This window comes from Chinchilla lanigera, unplaced genomic scaffold, assembly GCF_000276665.1.
Source record: "Chinchilla lanigera isolate Chin_1 unplaced genomic scaffold, ChiLan1.0 scaffold00026, whole genome shotgun sequence".
NCBI lineage: Eukaryota > Metazoa > Chordata > Mammalia > Rodentia > Chinchillidae > Chinchilla > Chinchilla lanigera.
Genome location: NW_004955427.1, coordinates 11,951,236 through 11,969,478, shown reverse-complemented (window position 1 = coordinate 11,969,478; position 18,243 = coordinate 11,951,236).

The following is an 18,243-nucleotide window of genomic DNA, read 5'->3' as shown; positions in this document are numbered from 1 at the left end:
GCTGAAGCACAGCAGCACAAACAGGAGATGTCCCCTGCACACCCTCATCTGTAAGGCGGTGCTTTCCAATGGATCAGGATATTTCACAACCCCGGAGAAGGGATTCTTGTTACTTCGATCCATTTGTCGTGGTAAGAGTTCACCTAGCTAGAAAACCAATGAAAATCCGAGTTCACTGAATTCTCTTAGAACACTGCCCTTGGAGCATTTGGAGGTCTCCTATCTCCTACTCCGTAAAAGCGAAGCAATGCTTTTAAAACCTCATAGAAGCGAAAGTTATCATTTATTTTCACGAGCTGCAGACACACTTTTAATAGAATCCTTGCCTCTCACGGGGTTTAGATTGGTGCAGGTGTTCAGTAGCTCGTGGGCAAATCCGCCCTCTCTAGTTGTTTTTCAGGTTCCTGGTTTTTATGTCTAAAAACTTTTGTGGCCTGAAGACATCAGATTTGACTAATTTTCCTTGAGAATACACCTAGACCGGAGAGGTGCCCGCTGAATGCTAATTGGATGCGTCTGGTCTCCTCCAGCTGAGAGGCCGGGGTGGCCGCCCCTTCGTGACGGCGTGTGTGCAGCAGGGGGCAGCAGCAGCCCGCGCAGCATCGCTCTCAGGCAGTGGGTGTCGCCCCCGCTGCTCTTCCACCCTGGTAAAATTTTCTAAGGCCCCTTTCAGTGTGGGTATAAGCATTCTCTCTACTTAAAAATAACTGTTCTATGGAAGTCGTGTCAATCTTTCCTGTTATCCTCCCTGCTCGCCAAATCCCAGTGGCACAGCATTTCTTCTGTCTTATATGATAGTCTGCTGCATACAAAAAGGAAACAGAAGCAGTCAGTTTCACACATGAAAAGAAATCTTGAACTTCTTGAACTTCAGAGGCAAATTCAATTATTGACAAAGGGAAGCAGGAAGACGCATTATTTCTGCCAGAGGCAAGCCGTGATTGCCTTACAAGTTTTGGACAAACTTTTTAAATGCTGTGTCTAAACACATTCAATGAGAAAAGGACATTTTCAGAAATAGGCAGACTGAAAAAATAGGTAAACTTGTTTTTGTGGTTTCTGTTATAGTGAACTCAAAGATTTGCCTTCTGTGTTATTCTTTAGCTGAATACATAAAAGATACCAAGTATAGAGTGTTAGGTTTTCGCACGTTTTCCAAAATGCTTAGAAAACATGACGCTTAAGGTTTCAGTTAATTAAATTACTTATTGAGTGTCAACTTTTAAGGGGTTATGAAGAGATGCAGCTCTTGGTGATTTTAAAATACTCAGCACAAAACACGGCCTTTGCTCTGAAGACATGTGCCACTCAGCTGGGGAAAGAGCATTCATGTACGCCAAGACAGCTGAGTGGGGTAAAGCATTGCTCCAGTGGGTAGGCAGAATAAGACTTTAGAAAAGGAGGACAGATGTCTTTGTAATAGAGAGAGCTAGGAACACTTGAAGTGTGGAATCTGAATTTGGTTTTATATCATAGAAGTCAGCCTGGTGGAAACCACAAGGTAAGTCATTCCCGGCAGAGCTAACACTTGGGAGTATTCGGTTCAGGACCAAGCCAGTGTTCATGCTGTTCTGGTGGACCAGAAGCTTCGTTGAGAAAGAAAACTGTCGAAAAGGTGAGTTGAGATTATGGGCAACTTTAAATTTTAGGCTAAGGAGTATAGGTTTATTTCTTCATGGTAGAGAGAGTTACTATAGATATTTTAGCATCAGGTAGCATGACATTAATTTTTTATAAAGAAACATTTGTAAAGGTTGAGTTGAGTGAGAACATGTAAGTTGAATGAAAGAAAGGAGAAAGCGGAAGTGGAAGCCTGTCAAGAGTTTTATATTTTCCCATGTGTTTAGAAAGAGGCCTGCCGTGGCAGTGGTTATGACTGGGTATGACTGGAACACAGACATTACGGAGAGAGAGGAAGGAAGGCAGGCAGGGCGTCCACTTGGACACGGAGCCAAAATCTATTCTGAAGTTTCCCTGCTCTGAATGAGAAGAATGGAAACATTACCAGAGCTGGATTCCTGCTGGAGGAGTCACACTCATCAGGGAGCAGTTGTCAAAGAATCAGTGGACTTTGGACAAAAGTGAATTTTACAAATTGTCACATAACGAAAACGAAAGAATGTTACGAGGCTTTCAGCATAGCAATCTGTTTTACCACTACTGTTACTGCCATACTTAATTCCATCATTAAGACTAATTTTCTTTTTCTTTTTTTTCCAGTGCTTTTGTTTGTTTTTTGAGACAGGATCTCACGATGCAGATCACGCAGGCCTTGAACTCATTATTTAGCCCAGGCTGGCCTCCAAGTCACAGCAATCCTTCTGTCTCAGCCTCCCTAATCACTGGGATTAACTATAGGTATATACCCTCATGCCCAATTTAAGACTAATTCCAATGCACTTTTTCAGTTACAGAATCAATATCTGATAATTGAAGAAAATAATTTAAAGAGATAATGAAGAAAATAAAAATCAGTTGGAATCCTAACTATCCAGACAACCAAAACATGCATGTTATATATTTTTATAGACTTTTATATAAACATGTGTGTATGAACAAAATCAATTTTTACTACATGGGCACTAACTCTAACATTTTTCCTTCATCATATAATGTAGACACATGTACATGTTATGAAACAAAGATCCACTTCTTTGAAAAATGGTTATATAATACTATATTATATGGATGTACAGGAAAATAATTTTAAGAAAGATAAATAAGAAATTTTTACATTTTTATTTTGAGGAATATTATAATATTCAGTTGAACAACAGAATAAGTATGCTTTGAATAAGAATGCTTTGAATATTTCTCTTTAGCTGCAAACTGAAACAAGAGATGAGAAAGAGAGAGAGAGAGAAAGAGAGAGAGTGAGCAGGAGGGAGGGAGAGAGATTGAGATTCAGACAAATCTCTGAGAATCTAATATTGACTTAATACTAATATAATAATGTTGACTTTTTGAGAAATGCACCTAAGAAACCATTAATATTTCCAGGATTAAATTAGAGGAATCGCAATTTTTTTACAAGCACTAAAGTGTATTTAAAATGTCTCCAGGTTCAATGGAGAAAGAACATTTTGAAAAACTGAGAAGTATTGTGCTTGATTTTAGAGCCTAAAAATAGATAATACAGAGCAAAACCCAAACTCCTCCTGAAAGGAAGTCTAAATTCTAAAGATTTGTCCCTTTTGTGAAAAAGTCAAAAACAGAGGTCTGAGCACGCTTGTGGACAGAGGATGCCCATTCCCTGCCAGGATTTGTCTTCTAGAATAGATGAGTCTTTCATTTCCGGATGAAGTTGAGACCCTAAGAGGTAAGGATGTCTCACCCAAGATCGAAAGGCTCATTACAAATGATCTTGTACTACTTATTACTGTTATTTTATGTGATTAAGCAAATGGTTGCGCTGTGTAACATATTCAACAACTGAAACCAACATTTTCCAAATTAAAATGCAAATTGCCCCTAATGTCTTGACAAGCAAGAAACAATGCAGAAAGCACACATTTTTTTTTTATCTCAATGAGATTTCCTTTAACTAACCTGCCTCTATATAGCAGAGAGAAGACAATAGTGGGATATGTCTTGTGTATCTATAGACACACATGTAAGATAAAAATGTCACATATATATGTATATATCTGAGGTGTCCTTGTTTGCATACGTGTTCCCTTGCTTGCTTTCCCATTTAATTGCCTGGAGCACTTCTGACCAACTCGGGGTGAAACCAGGCATGCTATTTTTTAATTAAAAGTGTTGCATCAGCCTCATCCCATGTTATATAACACAGCATCTACTCTATTTTATATTCTCTATTCCTTATTATGTATCGTTTCCTTGGTTTTGTACAGAAAAGGCACTACAGGTTTCCTATTTGCATCTCCAAACAATTCCTTTCTCTTTTTAGCTGCTCTTCTAGTCCCAATACTCAGAACTGGTGGCTTAATAGGGAAGCATTTCTAATTACCTGGCACCTGGCTGAGAAGTTAGCAACTCTGGGGGCGGCAATCAATACTGGAAATAAATGAACAATGGAAAACACTGTGTATGGAGAGCCCTCTGAAGCAAGCTGAAGATCCTGACGGCTTTTATTTGCTAAAACAAAACAATATCTTGTTGTTTTTGAGAGAGTTAGAATCTACTTGGCATAAGGTGTACCTGTGTCAATTTCACACCTTACCTGTGGTTAGAGAACCAGGGAGTCTCCGGAGAATTAACTGCCTTATTTTATAAATGAGGAATCTGTTGCTGAGTGAAGGGAAAGAATCTTGAAGTCACAATTATTTATACCAAAACAATTGAACTGGAGTGTTTGGCTTTTACCTTGGACTCTTTTTTTTCTCTGTATAGAGAAGCAAAGATTAATAATTTCAGAGGGGTTACTGTTCACATGGCCATGAGTAGAGGACAACAAGATCAGGTTGAAATACGACGCTGTGATGCCACTAGGCTCACTCCCCACCAAGCTGTTCACTGGTGTGCACAATTCAAACATGACTTGGAGGAATGATGTGTTGAAGAACATATCTCAAAAACCCTGATGGTGACATGTAAAATGCTCAACCCTCAAAAGCCATCTCTGTAAATTTCCAAGACGCGTTCCCTCTGCACACATCTCTAGAGCATGCCCAGATACGACCACAGCTTACTAGGTACAGTGTGCCCCTCTGGAACCCGGCTACCTCTCCTGCCTCCCAGGGCTCCAGACTGCTTTCCCTTCTGGCCCTCTCTCTGTCCCTGTTCATCCAACCCCATGGTCTTTGCATTTGCTCTGCTCTTTCGTGGGCTTCTAGTATGACTGGATTCTCTCATTCTGGAGTTGTTCAAGTGTCTCCAACTCTCTTGACCCCTGGAACCATCTAAAAAGAGCCCCAGCCTGAGTTCAAGGTGTACAAACAACGGCATTTTTCTTATAGTATTTTTCACCAGGAGAAGATAAGTTGCTTATTTTGCTGTTAGTATATTACCACTTTCTAATAGGATGTAAGCTCATAAAGGGCAAGAGTTTGTCTGAGTCACCTCTACTGCATTTAATACCCATGCTTTATAGGAGGTTCTTCTCTCAACCCACTATTAAAGATAGGCAAAAACAAAGTGCTTCTACTGTCTTATACAGCCTCTCAACACCTCACATCGGACACCAGCTATCTAGTGGTGTTTTTCACACACAAATTTCCTCTCCAAATATATCAACTTCCAGCTGCTTTCAGGTAGGCAGTCTGGAGTCTGACTGAATAGTCTATTTGGTGTTTTATGAAGATTTCATTATGTATGCACTATTAATTGAACCATTGGCTACTAGTGATCAACTCAATCATTGGCCCCTCCTCTCTTGGGAATTTGGGAAACAAGGCTGAAAGTTCCAAGCCTCCGATCTCATGGTTGGTTTCCCTACCAACTGGACCCCATTCTTTGGCTCTTTAGGAGGTCCAGCCATTGGTTATTTCATTAGCATATATAAATACTCTTATCACAAGAGATTCAATGGGTTATTAGAAACTGTATCAGCAACCAAGGGCAGAAAACAAATATATGTTTCCATTCTATCACAACATCCATCACACCACCTTTGCATGCCGGCTGTTGTGCAGACAGCTGGCTGTTCAAAGGCAGAACCTGAAAGCATTTCTCCTCAGCCAACCTGAGCACATCTCACTTTCTGACCCGGGTCTCTGAGCATTGGGGGTCTCATCCACTCATGCAGGTGTACACTGGTAGTGTAGGGGAATTAACACCATGCAGGGCAATCCTCGACCAGCAGGGGGAGCAGGAGCTGGTAAATAAATCCTTGTCACTCAGGTGAAAGTTCCTAAGGTGCACGCTGTACAGCTTCTAAGAAAATGTCCATAGGCTCTAAGACATAATGGAAGCAGCTTGATAGTGCACTCTTGGATTGACTGTCTTTCCCTCCTTATTGCACTCTTTTGGGTCCCTATCCTGTTCAAGGGGACTATTGCTCAGTGTAATGATGAAGTCAATAAAGGTCACAGGATGTAACAGGGAGGGGGTGCATACGAGCACTGTCTTCCTACTACTCTGTCTCTGGCTCCCAAAATGTATTCAACACATACTGGATACTGAGGTAGAAGATCACAGCTGGGGAAAAACCAGTGAAACAACTCAGAAAAACCCATCACAGTCATGTGACCCAGGACACACATGAGGAACAGAGGATCCAGTGTGACTTCATTTCTTGAGCACTGTACACACAGCCAATCAGAAAAGTGCTATTTTTAATTCTTCTCTTATATCTGGCACAAAACCAAATGAATCTTCAATAGAACAACTTAAATCTAGTGCCAGCCAAGTCAGTATTGATAGGGTAATCATCTTAGCGCCTTATCTGCAGAAGGAAGGAGCCAATCCCCAAATTTAAGACACAAAAGACCCTTTTCCCTCATTCTCATGACTATCGTTACTCTGTACAAGAGCCAGTTCTCTCTGTGCAGAGTGTATTTCTTTCCCACCTTCATTAAATGTATATCCTCGTTACCTTTTTTATGCGTCTTTTCCATTTCTTTGTTCAGGACATCAAGAACCTGGAAAAATTTCCTAGGACCCTGTTACAGTTTGGTCTAGATGTTCCCCCAAAGCGTCATGCTCTTTTAGAGGGGGCTTTTCTGGAGGGAGCTGAATCTAGAGTTTGTGATTGATTCATGGTTCAATGCTAGGATTAAAGGTGCTGGGATTAAGTGTGAGTGATTGATGGATTAGTCCACTGATTGGATTTGCACCACCCTAATCCTAGCAATCTGGATAAAATAAAAGAGGCAGAAAGAGGTTTGCCTCTCTTGCTCTTATGGCTTTTGGTGTCTTTCACCTCCACGAGCTGATGCCGCTGTGCTATGTGCCACCTTACGTGGAACCAGCCGATTATGGCTGAAAGCTATACAAACTGTGAGCTAAATAAACCTTTCCTTCTTTAACTTTGGGTGTGGGGTATTTTGTCTCAGAAACAAGAGAAAAGTAAATAAAAACAGACCCATTAACTGGTAACATTTTCTTGGTGAGCCCAGCTAGCAGGTAAGACACCTTCAGGGAAAATTTTCTTTACTCAGGAAAGTTTTCTTTTCTTTTTTCTCTTTCCTAGTTATTTTTGTTTCTTTCTTTCTGTTTTGTTTTGGTTACTCACTGGAGGCCAAAGTCAGACAATTAAGAGCTGCCTGGACATCAGCTGCTAACCCAGTTACATAATAAACCATTTAGCCTCTGCCAAGTACAAACAAAACAAAAACAAAACATTCTATGGAGCATGTAGGTTCCACGTGTGTGATCTAAAGTTCAAAGTGTGTGTCTCCTTTGCTGTCACACTTTTGTTCTTCCCAGTACTTTATTCAGCGTGTTTATTATTCTTTGAGGGCAGGTGGGGAGCTCTCAATGACTTGCTCTGCGGCTTGAGTAGCCACTGACCCCAGCCTGCCCCTTTTTATGTTCATCATAATCAAAGTCGCATTTGAGCTTTTCCTCTAGGTGACCTTTTATCTCTAGCTACCCTTAGTGAGTCACTAGCTTCAAGGGCCCTCTTTCCTACAGTCTCAGGGAGCCATTCCATATCATCTTTCTGCCACGTTCCCAACTGCCCTTGTAGACACCAGGAAATCTCACCCTTAGAGATAAGAGCTATAGGTTATGCTTTTAGGGGAACATATGGCCCTATGCCCCTGTTCCTTTCTAAATCTGGTTAGATCCCCTCTGTTTCCCTTCTGCTTCTTCTGAGAGAAATTCAGGTAATTTAGAAACCTGTGGCTGAGGGGCTGAGCAGAACGAAAAACAGACAGTGGAGGTCAATCCAACTAGCGGTGAGTATGTGAAATAGAGCTGGAGCAGTTTAGGCAATAGATAGCAGACCCTAGGCTTATACTTGGAATCTTCCAAGGCTTTTTTGTTTAGATGAAAAAAAATAGCCCTTTGTGTCTGCTACTTCAAAAAACAAGTACCAAAGTATTTTATTGGGATGAATGAGAGAGGTATTCTTTCTCCTGTAGATCTTCTGTGGTCTTGTTCATGCTCTTGCAATACTCCCATTCTTCCCACGGTAAAACTGGCAGGAGAATATTGGATGAGTCAAGTCTCCCACCTCCGTAATGAAGCTATAACTCCAATCCACCCTTGAGTGGCAAATCCATACATAATTGTCTCTCACATTCCGGGACACACAAATTGATTCTCGGTCATATTTATGCTTCCTCCCTGCAAACAGCGCCCCTGTAATAAATGGATGACGAAGGGGTAGGACAGAGGCCTGACCCCTTGCTGGCCTCATTCTGGGTAAATTTGAAAGACTATCCTGGGCTGTCTTGTTGGATGAGCTTAAGGCTCTTCTACAGTTTGGTCAGCAGTCATCTTCTGCTCCATCTTGTGGTATTTTGACATTTCAACACATGTATATAATGTGTAATGATTAGATAAGAGAGATTGGCTTATCTATCACCTCAGACATACATCATTTTTTTGTGTGGGGAACATTCAAAATCTCTGCTCGCTACTTTGTAATATTCAATGTTTTGTCAAGTGTAGTTGTTCTATTGTTCTGTAGAACACTAGAAGCTATCTTCTATCCAACAGAGCTGTGTATTTGTAAACTATCCTTTCTCCATCCACACTGAGAATATATTTTTTGACTGAAAACAAAAGCAAAAGGGCCCAGATTCCAAGACAGACAATAAATAAAATGTCAACAACAGCAAAACTAAGGGTAGATAAAGAAAAAGAAAAATGGATAAAGTGTAGACGTGGTCTATACACTCTTGAGATGGAACAACTGTCCCACAGTCACCTACTATGACAGTGTAGACATGCATGGTGTGTCCTACTGGATGGCTTGCACCAACACCAGCCAACACTGTACAAAGCTGGGTTTCTCAGTACGGACCGCTGTAGGGGAGGCCATGCAGCACCGAGCCTGGCTTCCAGACACGTCTTGTCTACATTTCCAGTGGAAGTACTTGGCAGAATTGCATCTGAAAACTTTTTAACTAGCGATTATTTTTGCCATGTTAGAATCTGGAAATACTTATGTAAACCACACTTAACCCTGTACAGATGTACAAAGAAAAATATTTCTACTGTAACAACATGGGTTCTCATTACAGTGTGGGACAACCTAGTATTAAACACAGACTCTCTTTGGATCCAATCTCCTTTAGTTCTTGCTTCTGCCATTTCACAGACTGTGGCCTTGATAACGTGTTCAGACTCTTGGATCTATCACTTCTTCCATCTCCAAACAGGGCCGGGTGTGAAGATTGGTGGCATAGAAGGTTATGGAGTTAGATTTTAAGTCAGCTGCAAAACTAAATATGATCAGTACAAAATACACAGGACTCTCTTGTTTTTAAAATGATAATGATAACTCTTTGCCAAAATGTTAGTTTACATTTATTTCCTTGATACAAGCAAATTCCAATTTAATTATTTTTCACTCCTTTCTTTCCTGTCAACTGTACAGTTGCAAAATAGTTGAGCAGAAGTGGTCTGTGTCCTGGTTGGTGTCTTCTTTCATTAACTAAAGGTCTTAGCTCCATTTTCAACTCCTAACACAGCAGTGTAGGGAGCAAAAGATGGCCCAAAAGAGTAATTTCTCAGCGAGAGTTGGAATTCAGAGTATGGACAGTTTAGAAAATTGCCATTTGCCCTAAGGGAGACATTAGGAAAATTGGGAAAGAAAAAAGAGAGGCCTTTACAGCACCAACTTTCTAGATGATATTGGTATAAGGTATAGTTTGGAGATTTGTGTTTGGAGTCAAAAAGAAAGTGGTTTAAAATCTGAGATCCACCCCGCTATCAGTTAATGAGCTGAACAGAGTAATTTAACCCTTCTGAGCTTTAGTCTTCTTACATATGAAATGAAGATAATGACAACACTTATCCTCCAAAGTTGCTGAGAAAATTTCATAAGATCACATACGCGAGAGGATATACTACAGAATCTGATCTACAGTATGGCTTAGACACCACAGCAATGTTTACACAAGTATAATGCAAAGGAGGGGAGTGAAGAGAACAATAGTTTCTAGATATACTTCTCTACCGAATCAGTGGTGAGGGACCAGTAGGTCATTTCACTTTTTTGAGCATGCTTTTCTGTCTCAGGAAAATAGTAAACTGCTAAAGTTTAGATAAAGGAAAATAGCTTTCTGCTTCATTGATTCAAGACACGTTTAAATGTCATCACTAAATGACATGGCCAGCTACTAAGTTATAAGCTATAAGATTTCCATGGGATTTACAGAAGATGGTAGGAAATTACAGTAAATTTTATGGGTGAATATCTTAGTTCTGGCAGATGCATCCTAGAGTCTCTTAATGCTTTTTGAACCATAGCCTGTTGCAGTGAATGGATTAATGGGAAGATTTTGATAAGGCTTATGTAAAAACTTAAACAGTCACCCAATATACAGAAGTACTAGTTTGAGCACAAGGACAGTATAAAAGGAAATTAAGTTTGAATTGCTAAAATTTGCTTAAGAAACCTACTAAGAGAGAAAAAACTAAGATTTCAGATTCTCTATCCTTCTGCTACATTAGCAATTTTGCTCAAATCAAAATTTGTTTTATTGAAACTATAAGTTCCTTAAAAGTGGTAGACAAGTTAGCCAAAACATCCTCCCCCACGATTTCCTAGAACTGATTCTTGCCTCTAATGTAGATCAGAAGATCACCTACTTTCCACCAAATTTCTTTGCAAATTTAAACTAGTCTGAAGTCATTGAATAATCAAGTCCTTTAAGGGTAAGATCAGGAAACTCTCTTAAACTTTGGCTGTGATAGAAATGAGGATATAGGTGAGAAACTGAATCATCACTAATTTAAGTGAGTTAAAAATATTTGTTATAATGGATCAGGGAATGAAGGGTCAATGTGTGCTCAGAAGCCTCCACAATGTTCTGATTTATCAGGTTTCACTTTCTTCATACAGCAGGTGACAAAATGGAAATAAAGCAAAATGAATCTATTCTTATTAGATTGGGCTCACAGTCTCATATTGGGTTTAGATATTGGATTTTCTGCCAGCTTCCTGTATTGTCCACTTATTGCTTTCAAGGGAGCCGGTAGTGGCCTAGAATAATGGTGTGTCTCTGGCATCAGACGTCTTAAATGGATGACACAATTTCCCTAGGCTTTGCTGCCAGTGGAGTTCCCTAAGTAAGTTAGTGTTTATGTTCCAGCGATGTTTAGAGGCTTGATGAAGACCAGAGAGAAATGATCCTTGCATAGAATGATTACACCATAAAAGAAAGTGGGAACATAAAGATAAATATTCTTATGCATGATATTTACTCAGGAACAGTATCGTCTGTGTGAGTGAGGAACAGTATTCTTTTGGTTGAGAAATACTCAAGGATTCACTCAGCACTGATTTTTTTTTTCTCCTGTTTTCTTTTAGGTGAGTGCTGAATATGCTTGCCTCTTACATTTCCCAACTGTGGAATAGTCCTCTTTCCCACATCAAATTTGGCATCTGTCCACATGAACATAGAGTTGACCCTGTACCATATTCTGGTGTAAATTGGGTCAGTCTGGTGCAAGGCTTCAATGTGACAAAGCAATGAGGCACTTTCATTTGAAGTATTCTTAACTCTTAGTCTGGAATTATATAATTCCTTATATAAATTCAGGTTCAGTGATTGGTCCAGTTTGGGGATAGATTGAAAACCAAGATTATTTTACATTAATTAAAAATACAAAAAATATAACATGCAACACAGGTGCTAAGAAAAGTGTACATGATTTTGAACAAAAGATGGCTATTAGCAATATTTTAAAAACTGAAGTTCTTGGGATAAAAGCAACGGGTGATAGATGCGTTTGAGGAGTAAGTGGGCACCATACCACTTACCTAGGCAGCTGAAATTTAAGAAAGAGTAAAGAGACTAATAATTCAAGAAAGAGGAAAACTATCTCAGAAAAGTAGCTGGGAGATTAAGAGGACATGGTCCAAGGGAACCATGGATAAAGACTGTTCCTAACTGCAGAGTGGACCAATAGTACTTGGTGTCGGACAGCAGGAGTGGAGAGGTCTCACTGGGTTTGCAGAGCACCTATGAATGGTCAGACTGAAAAGATAAGTGCTTCTTTTATTACAAGGAGGTTATATGACCATCTAAGGTAAAATGATATCATTTTAGCACTGTTGACATTCTATGACCCTAAAAGTCATGTCAGTAAACTATCACTTTAAGAAAAGAACCAACCAGAGCTGCCGTGGCACATGACCGCAATCCCAGTTATTCAGGAGGGGAAGGCAGGAATGCTTCCTGGGCTCAACCCCCAATTCCACATGTACACACAACGAACTAATAGGTACATGCAAGGGGAAGAGGGCAAGCAATAAGCACCAACCATAACCTGCCTTGGGCAGGAGCAGAAAGACTTCAGGCCAAGCAATAGAAGGGAAGTTGATTTTTGTTCTGGTGTCAGAAAGAGCAAAGAATCAAAACACCACTTTTGCAATGATGAGTTTACAAAATTGCAGGAAGGATGACCAGAATGGAAAGACAGGACACATTCTGAAACACCTTTATGTAGTATCTTCTTATTTTGAAGCATTTCCCTACTGGGATTATTTGATGAAATGGCATCATCTTTGGTATCAAAATAAATACCAAGATAAATCTTGGTGGATCAAGATAAGTTTTATGGATCAAGACACAATATTGTACATAAATTGGAAACAGAGTCAAGTTCACACCCTTTCTATAAACTTTCCAGCTATATACTTTAAAGCAAATCCCAGCCTCTTTGAATCTGCATTCCATCATTAATTAAAGGGGAATAATACAATTACCCAAGTCTTAGGATTCTTGTGAACCTTAAATTGTGCCTCAGTTAGTTAGCATTCAATAAATATTTGTCAATAGCAAGATGAGTTACTGTGATTATACTTACTACTTTATTTTACTTCCTTTATGTCTCACATTTTCTACCATGAACATGCATTGCTTTCGTGAATAGAAACAAAAAGAGTAACATGTTTTAATTAAAAGACAAATTATGATAAATTTGTTTTTGTTTTTGTTTTTTTTTTTTGGTTTTTCTCCGGTACCGGGAACTGAACCCACGACCTTGCGCTTGCCAGGCAGGCGCTTTTGCCGCTGAGCTAAATCCCCAGCCCCCAAATTATGATAAATTTGAACTGTCAAAAGTAAGAAAGTTTAATAAATTCTCATTTTAGCCCCCAATGTTGTCTGTAAATATAACGAGAGTTATTTTTAGAATTCAGGAGGGGAGGAGCCCTAAGGGAAGTGTAATGGGCAGTGTGGGCCTGGGGACTGAACGGAAAGTGAGAAGAGGTCAAAATAAGTAAGGTTCCTCAGCAGCAAGGGAACCATGGGCAAAGACTGCGATCCTAACTGCAGAGCGGACCAACGGTACTTAGTGTCGGAGAGGAGCAGTGGGTTAGTTTGCAGCTTAGCAGACTGGGGGAGCCAGATACAAAAGGATGAGAGGAGATGAGTTTTCTGATATTGGGGTGTACCCGGAGACACCATGGAAGCAGAAAAAAGGGGCTAAAGAATAGGGAGAATGAGAGGGCTATAAGGAAAAGAGAAGTAAAGGAGAAGAGCATCTTTCTCTGATGCTTTCATATTGTTATTCACACTCATCAGTCATAATTTCACCCCATTTCACTAATAAGTTAAAGATTTCAATAGATTCCATTTAAAATTCAGCTACTCCTTGTCCCAATGGTACATGATTGGTAGAGCTACACCAACGCATATGAAAAATGAATTTTATTAAGGGGAATAGTGTAAGTGATAGCCCTCCTGAGTGTAGTGAATGGATTGAAGAGCAGGTCTGAGACCTGGATCGGTAGACAGGGAACTAGAGGCCTTGCGCTTAGCTCCAGCATGTGAGGGATGACCTGTACAAGAAGAAGAATGCCAAAGACCATTGGCCTATGCCATTTGTCACTTGTGTCTTATTGGTATCTGATGTTAAGGAAAACAAATGCTTGGGAAATTCTCTGCAATCTCTGACCCAGGATCACAGTAGTGCTCAAATATATGCTAACGACTTGGGGTAGGGAAATTGCATGCTTAGACAAAGACAGTTCTCCACGTCCAAATATTGTATAACTGGTGCCAGCGCTCAATTGTCTCTGTCTTTGGGGGGTGCCAAGTTTTATCTCAGGAGGTCTTTATTTTCTTTCAAGAGACCAAAAATCAATCACTTAATTCCTAGTGAGGTTAAGGTGGAAGATTAGAATGGATTAGAGTCAATTATAAGCACAATCCCTTCTGCCGTGCTTCCTGGAGACCAGCAGACCTCTCATTAAAACAATTACACTGACAAGTCAGAGATATGATACCTATTTATTGAGCAGACTTGGGTCTAGCTGAAGCCAGACCAGAGAAATTAAGAGAATAAAACAGAAAATAAAATGCTTAAAGAATCTCGCAAACTTCAAATTGATGGGCCTTTCTTATAACCAATCTCTATCCATCTGGTATTCTCACTCATTCTCTCCTCTCTCTCTCCATGTATATAATTTTAGATAAAGACTAGCAAGGATGAATAGGTTTTAAACTGGTAACTTTGTACAATAATATTGCATACATATACTTTCTGAAGTAGAAGAAGGAATCAATGATAGTGGTGGCCGAAGGTGAAAGGAAATTAAACATTGAGTAAATGGCTGAATGCTATGGGCCAAGGAGATAGCCAGGCACAGAAAATACTACTGATTTCTCTTCTGTGCCACAATAAAGTGTTTGGTCTCTGTGTTGGCCTCTGCACGCTTCTCAGCTGCCTCTTTGCAGAATAGATTTCACCCGAGGCATGTCTATCACTCAAAAGAACGGCTGTTCCTCAGATGTATTAAGTATTTGCCAGGTGCGAAGTGCAAGCTGGGGTTTGACAGGCCGGAGTCCCTACTTTGTGACCTCAGAGTTATTTCCAGCTGTTTCGTCATCTTTTATGAATGTTAATTGAATCAATAAAATCCTTATGTAATGTATAACATTTTAAGTCTTTCTAACGATGCTTCATTTCTAAAGAATTTTTCATGAAATGGGACTAAATTATGCTTGAAATTAATGTAGTGTCAAAATTGGTATTTTAATCACACCGAAAAGGAGAAAATGTAAATTCATGACTCCCTGTGCTGCAACAATGCATTGTCCCACAAAACATTTAAGATATTTCATTAACCTGTGGAGCATTAATTCCTTCTTTGCTGGTAAAATCAATGGATTCTGCTACATTTGCTTTAGAATTTTAAAACTGAGATTTTTGCTGACATTTGTATGATTAAAAACACAGCGCTAAGTTTTGCCTTATTATGTGGTATCTCTGCTTTATTTTTATTTTTCTTCTTTAGGGAACTAGAGACACAGAAAGTGGGCAGAGACATTTATTTGGTGACTCAATAAGAGACTCATTGGACAATGAAAGGCTTACAAAAGCTTATGAAGGAAAACATGAACTGAGGGGCAAAACGCAATGCCTTCAGGTGCTGTTACCCAGTTTTCTTCCACTGGAGGGATCTGCTGATAATTTACAAGTCCTCCCCACCCCCCATGGGATTATCACTGAGTTTGCGCTGTCAACAGTAAGGTCTTCTGAAGACATTTAAAAAGACCCTGGCGTTTTTATTTCAAATAGAAGGCAGACTCAAAGACTTACTAAGTGGTAGAGCTAGGGCTATTATTTCGCGGCTGTGTCTTGTGCTCTGAGTAACGATTATGAAGATAAAAATGTGCAATATATTAATTATTGTTACTCTCCTATTAGCCAGATTTGAAACCCAGTTTTATTTCTATTTTTCTTCTTCTTCTTCTCTTTTAAACAACAACAACAACAAAATAATTTGCATGAAGAAAAGTACTCACTGCAGTGCTCTTGTACAATGGGCATCAAATAAGTATTTGAATATTTTATTTTTCCTGTTTTAATTAATAAAAGATGGCTTTTGAAAAATTATTTCTTGCAGTCACATTTCTAATCACTTAGTGCATAGGCAGAGATGGGTGTATAAATCATTTTGCAAAATTTTCCAGAGCACTATCCATCTTATTGTATCCCAATGAAAAGAGGCCTTCCCTTGAGAACTGGTTAGTCCGGTTGTCTTTACAGAGAAGGAAACGGACCCAGAGAGGCTACATGAAAGGCCCAAGGTCACACAGCTATGCGGTAGCACAATCAGGACTTGAAATCTGGTCTCTTGTCTGGAGGCCAGCTCTTCCCGCCCCTGCTTTGCTGATACTGTTGCTGCTCTTCCAACAAAGTGCTTGCGGCTGGGGTGCCAGAGAAGCCTGAAGAGTCAAGGGACCGTGTGAGTTTTCAGTCTGCTCATTGGTCTAAGTAGGGGACTGAGCTCAAAAATCAAGATGGAACAAGGAACTCTCAATCTAATGGACAAATATATCTAGAAATGTATGGAGGGCTAGGAGGTAATCTTACAGCTAACTCAGATCTGATCTCACAGCCTTATCCGCAAGGCCCATAGTGGTCTGACTGAATATATCCTAAGTAGCTCTACCAGATGGTAAGAAATGACAGTCTAGACAGAACGGATGGGATCAAAATAGAGTTGGAGGACTTCCAAGTTCAGCATACACCGCCTTTCCCGCAGGCATTTCTTCTTCAGATTGGGCTCGCAGCCCAGTCTAAAGCAGACAATGTCCTGCGGCACACTTCAGGGACTGCTCACCCAGCGCCGTCGGTGGGCTGGATGGGGTTTTGATGGAAGCCATTTAGAGTAATGGTTTCGTGTGGCCAGTCTGAAGGCTTGTGCTGGACTGGCTGTGCATCTAGAGTCCTCTAGAGAGTGGTTTAACAAATGGACTTCCTTGGAGATTTTCTCTTAGTCAGCATATGGTGAGGCGTAAGCATCCATATGTATTAAAAGTCTCAAATGCTTTGATATGCATCCACCACATTGATTCAAAGGAGGGGTATGAGGAGATGGAAAGAACTGCTACAAATATTGAGACTCTCTAAGCCTCTAAGCTGAGACCCTTTCCTTATGACACAGAAGTGGTAATGTGACAAAGTGGTTAAGTGTTCTCACCTCATTCTGCCCTTCCATGAGCTAGTCTTCTGTCCTACTATTAAACAGAATTGCCCATCGCTGAGAATCTGATCAGACACCTTGAGTACACCTCTTCCTACACTCCACTCACCCTGGAGTGGTCCTGCTCTGTCTCCTTGATGACGAGCAAGTGCCTTGAGTTTAGAACAGGGATTGTACACTTTTGAATGACCCCCGTACCTAGGGCTGCTCCTGGCACATGGTAAGAATGCAATGAGAATTGAAAACAAATTAAGGAAGCGCTTCCTTGCCATCAAATTGGCATCATCTATATTTTGGCCTTTAGAGAAAAGGACATTGACATGCTTTGAAGAGAGCCTCATGTCACTGAGAGCTCAGATTTATTTTTCCAGGGAATTAGTAAAGTCAGTCCTTGAGTTAAGTGTCCATGATAAAAATCCTTAACACATGAATTATATAAATACACACAGTGTCACTTCTGGAGATGAGGCATGTGGCCCTTGAGCCTTTTTCATGGCTTCCATGCTTCTCAGAATGATTCAGCCAGTGGCTGTTAAACAAACACAGACGCTGATCTGGAAAGCAAAAGAAGGCTAGAAGCTGGTGATCCCACAAACATACAATAAATCAGCCCCTAAATCAGCTGGCATACTTTGGGAAGCATGCAATCTTTGAACCAAATTCATCTTCAACTGCTCTAAATTAATTTGGGGATTTATAAAATTGGAGTGTCAGAATGGGGATACAATAAACTTTCAACTTATTCTGGCACCCAGAGAACTTAAGTGCATGAGAAAGAGTTACTAACCATGATATGAGAGACAATTCTGCCTTTTATTGAAAATAAGCAAAGGGGAGGCCCCAGCTGAGCATAAATTCTGTTTTCTCTTAACTGTAGCTCAGGCTAGACTGAGCAATTCTAGCAGACCAGGAGTGGTTCTACTGGAAGATTATAGAACCAACAGTAATCTCTGGGGAGAATTCATCTCAGCGGAAGAAATAGGCAGGCTTAGATTTATAGGGAAGCCTTACCCTTAAAAGGCAGTTAGATTTCTGTATGCATCTTGGTGTTTTTCTTTCATATTTTCCTCTGACCTACTCCTTATGAACTAATGTTTTGGTCTGTGGAGTGGAGAGGAATAAAGTGGGGGTAAGGTGCTGCCCTATACGTAACTACTGAAGTATGTTAAGTATGCATACAAAGCTGCACTCTGGTCCAGGCTGAAATGCTCTTTTTATCC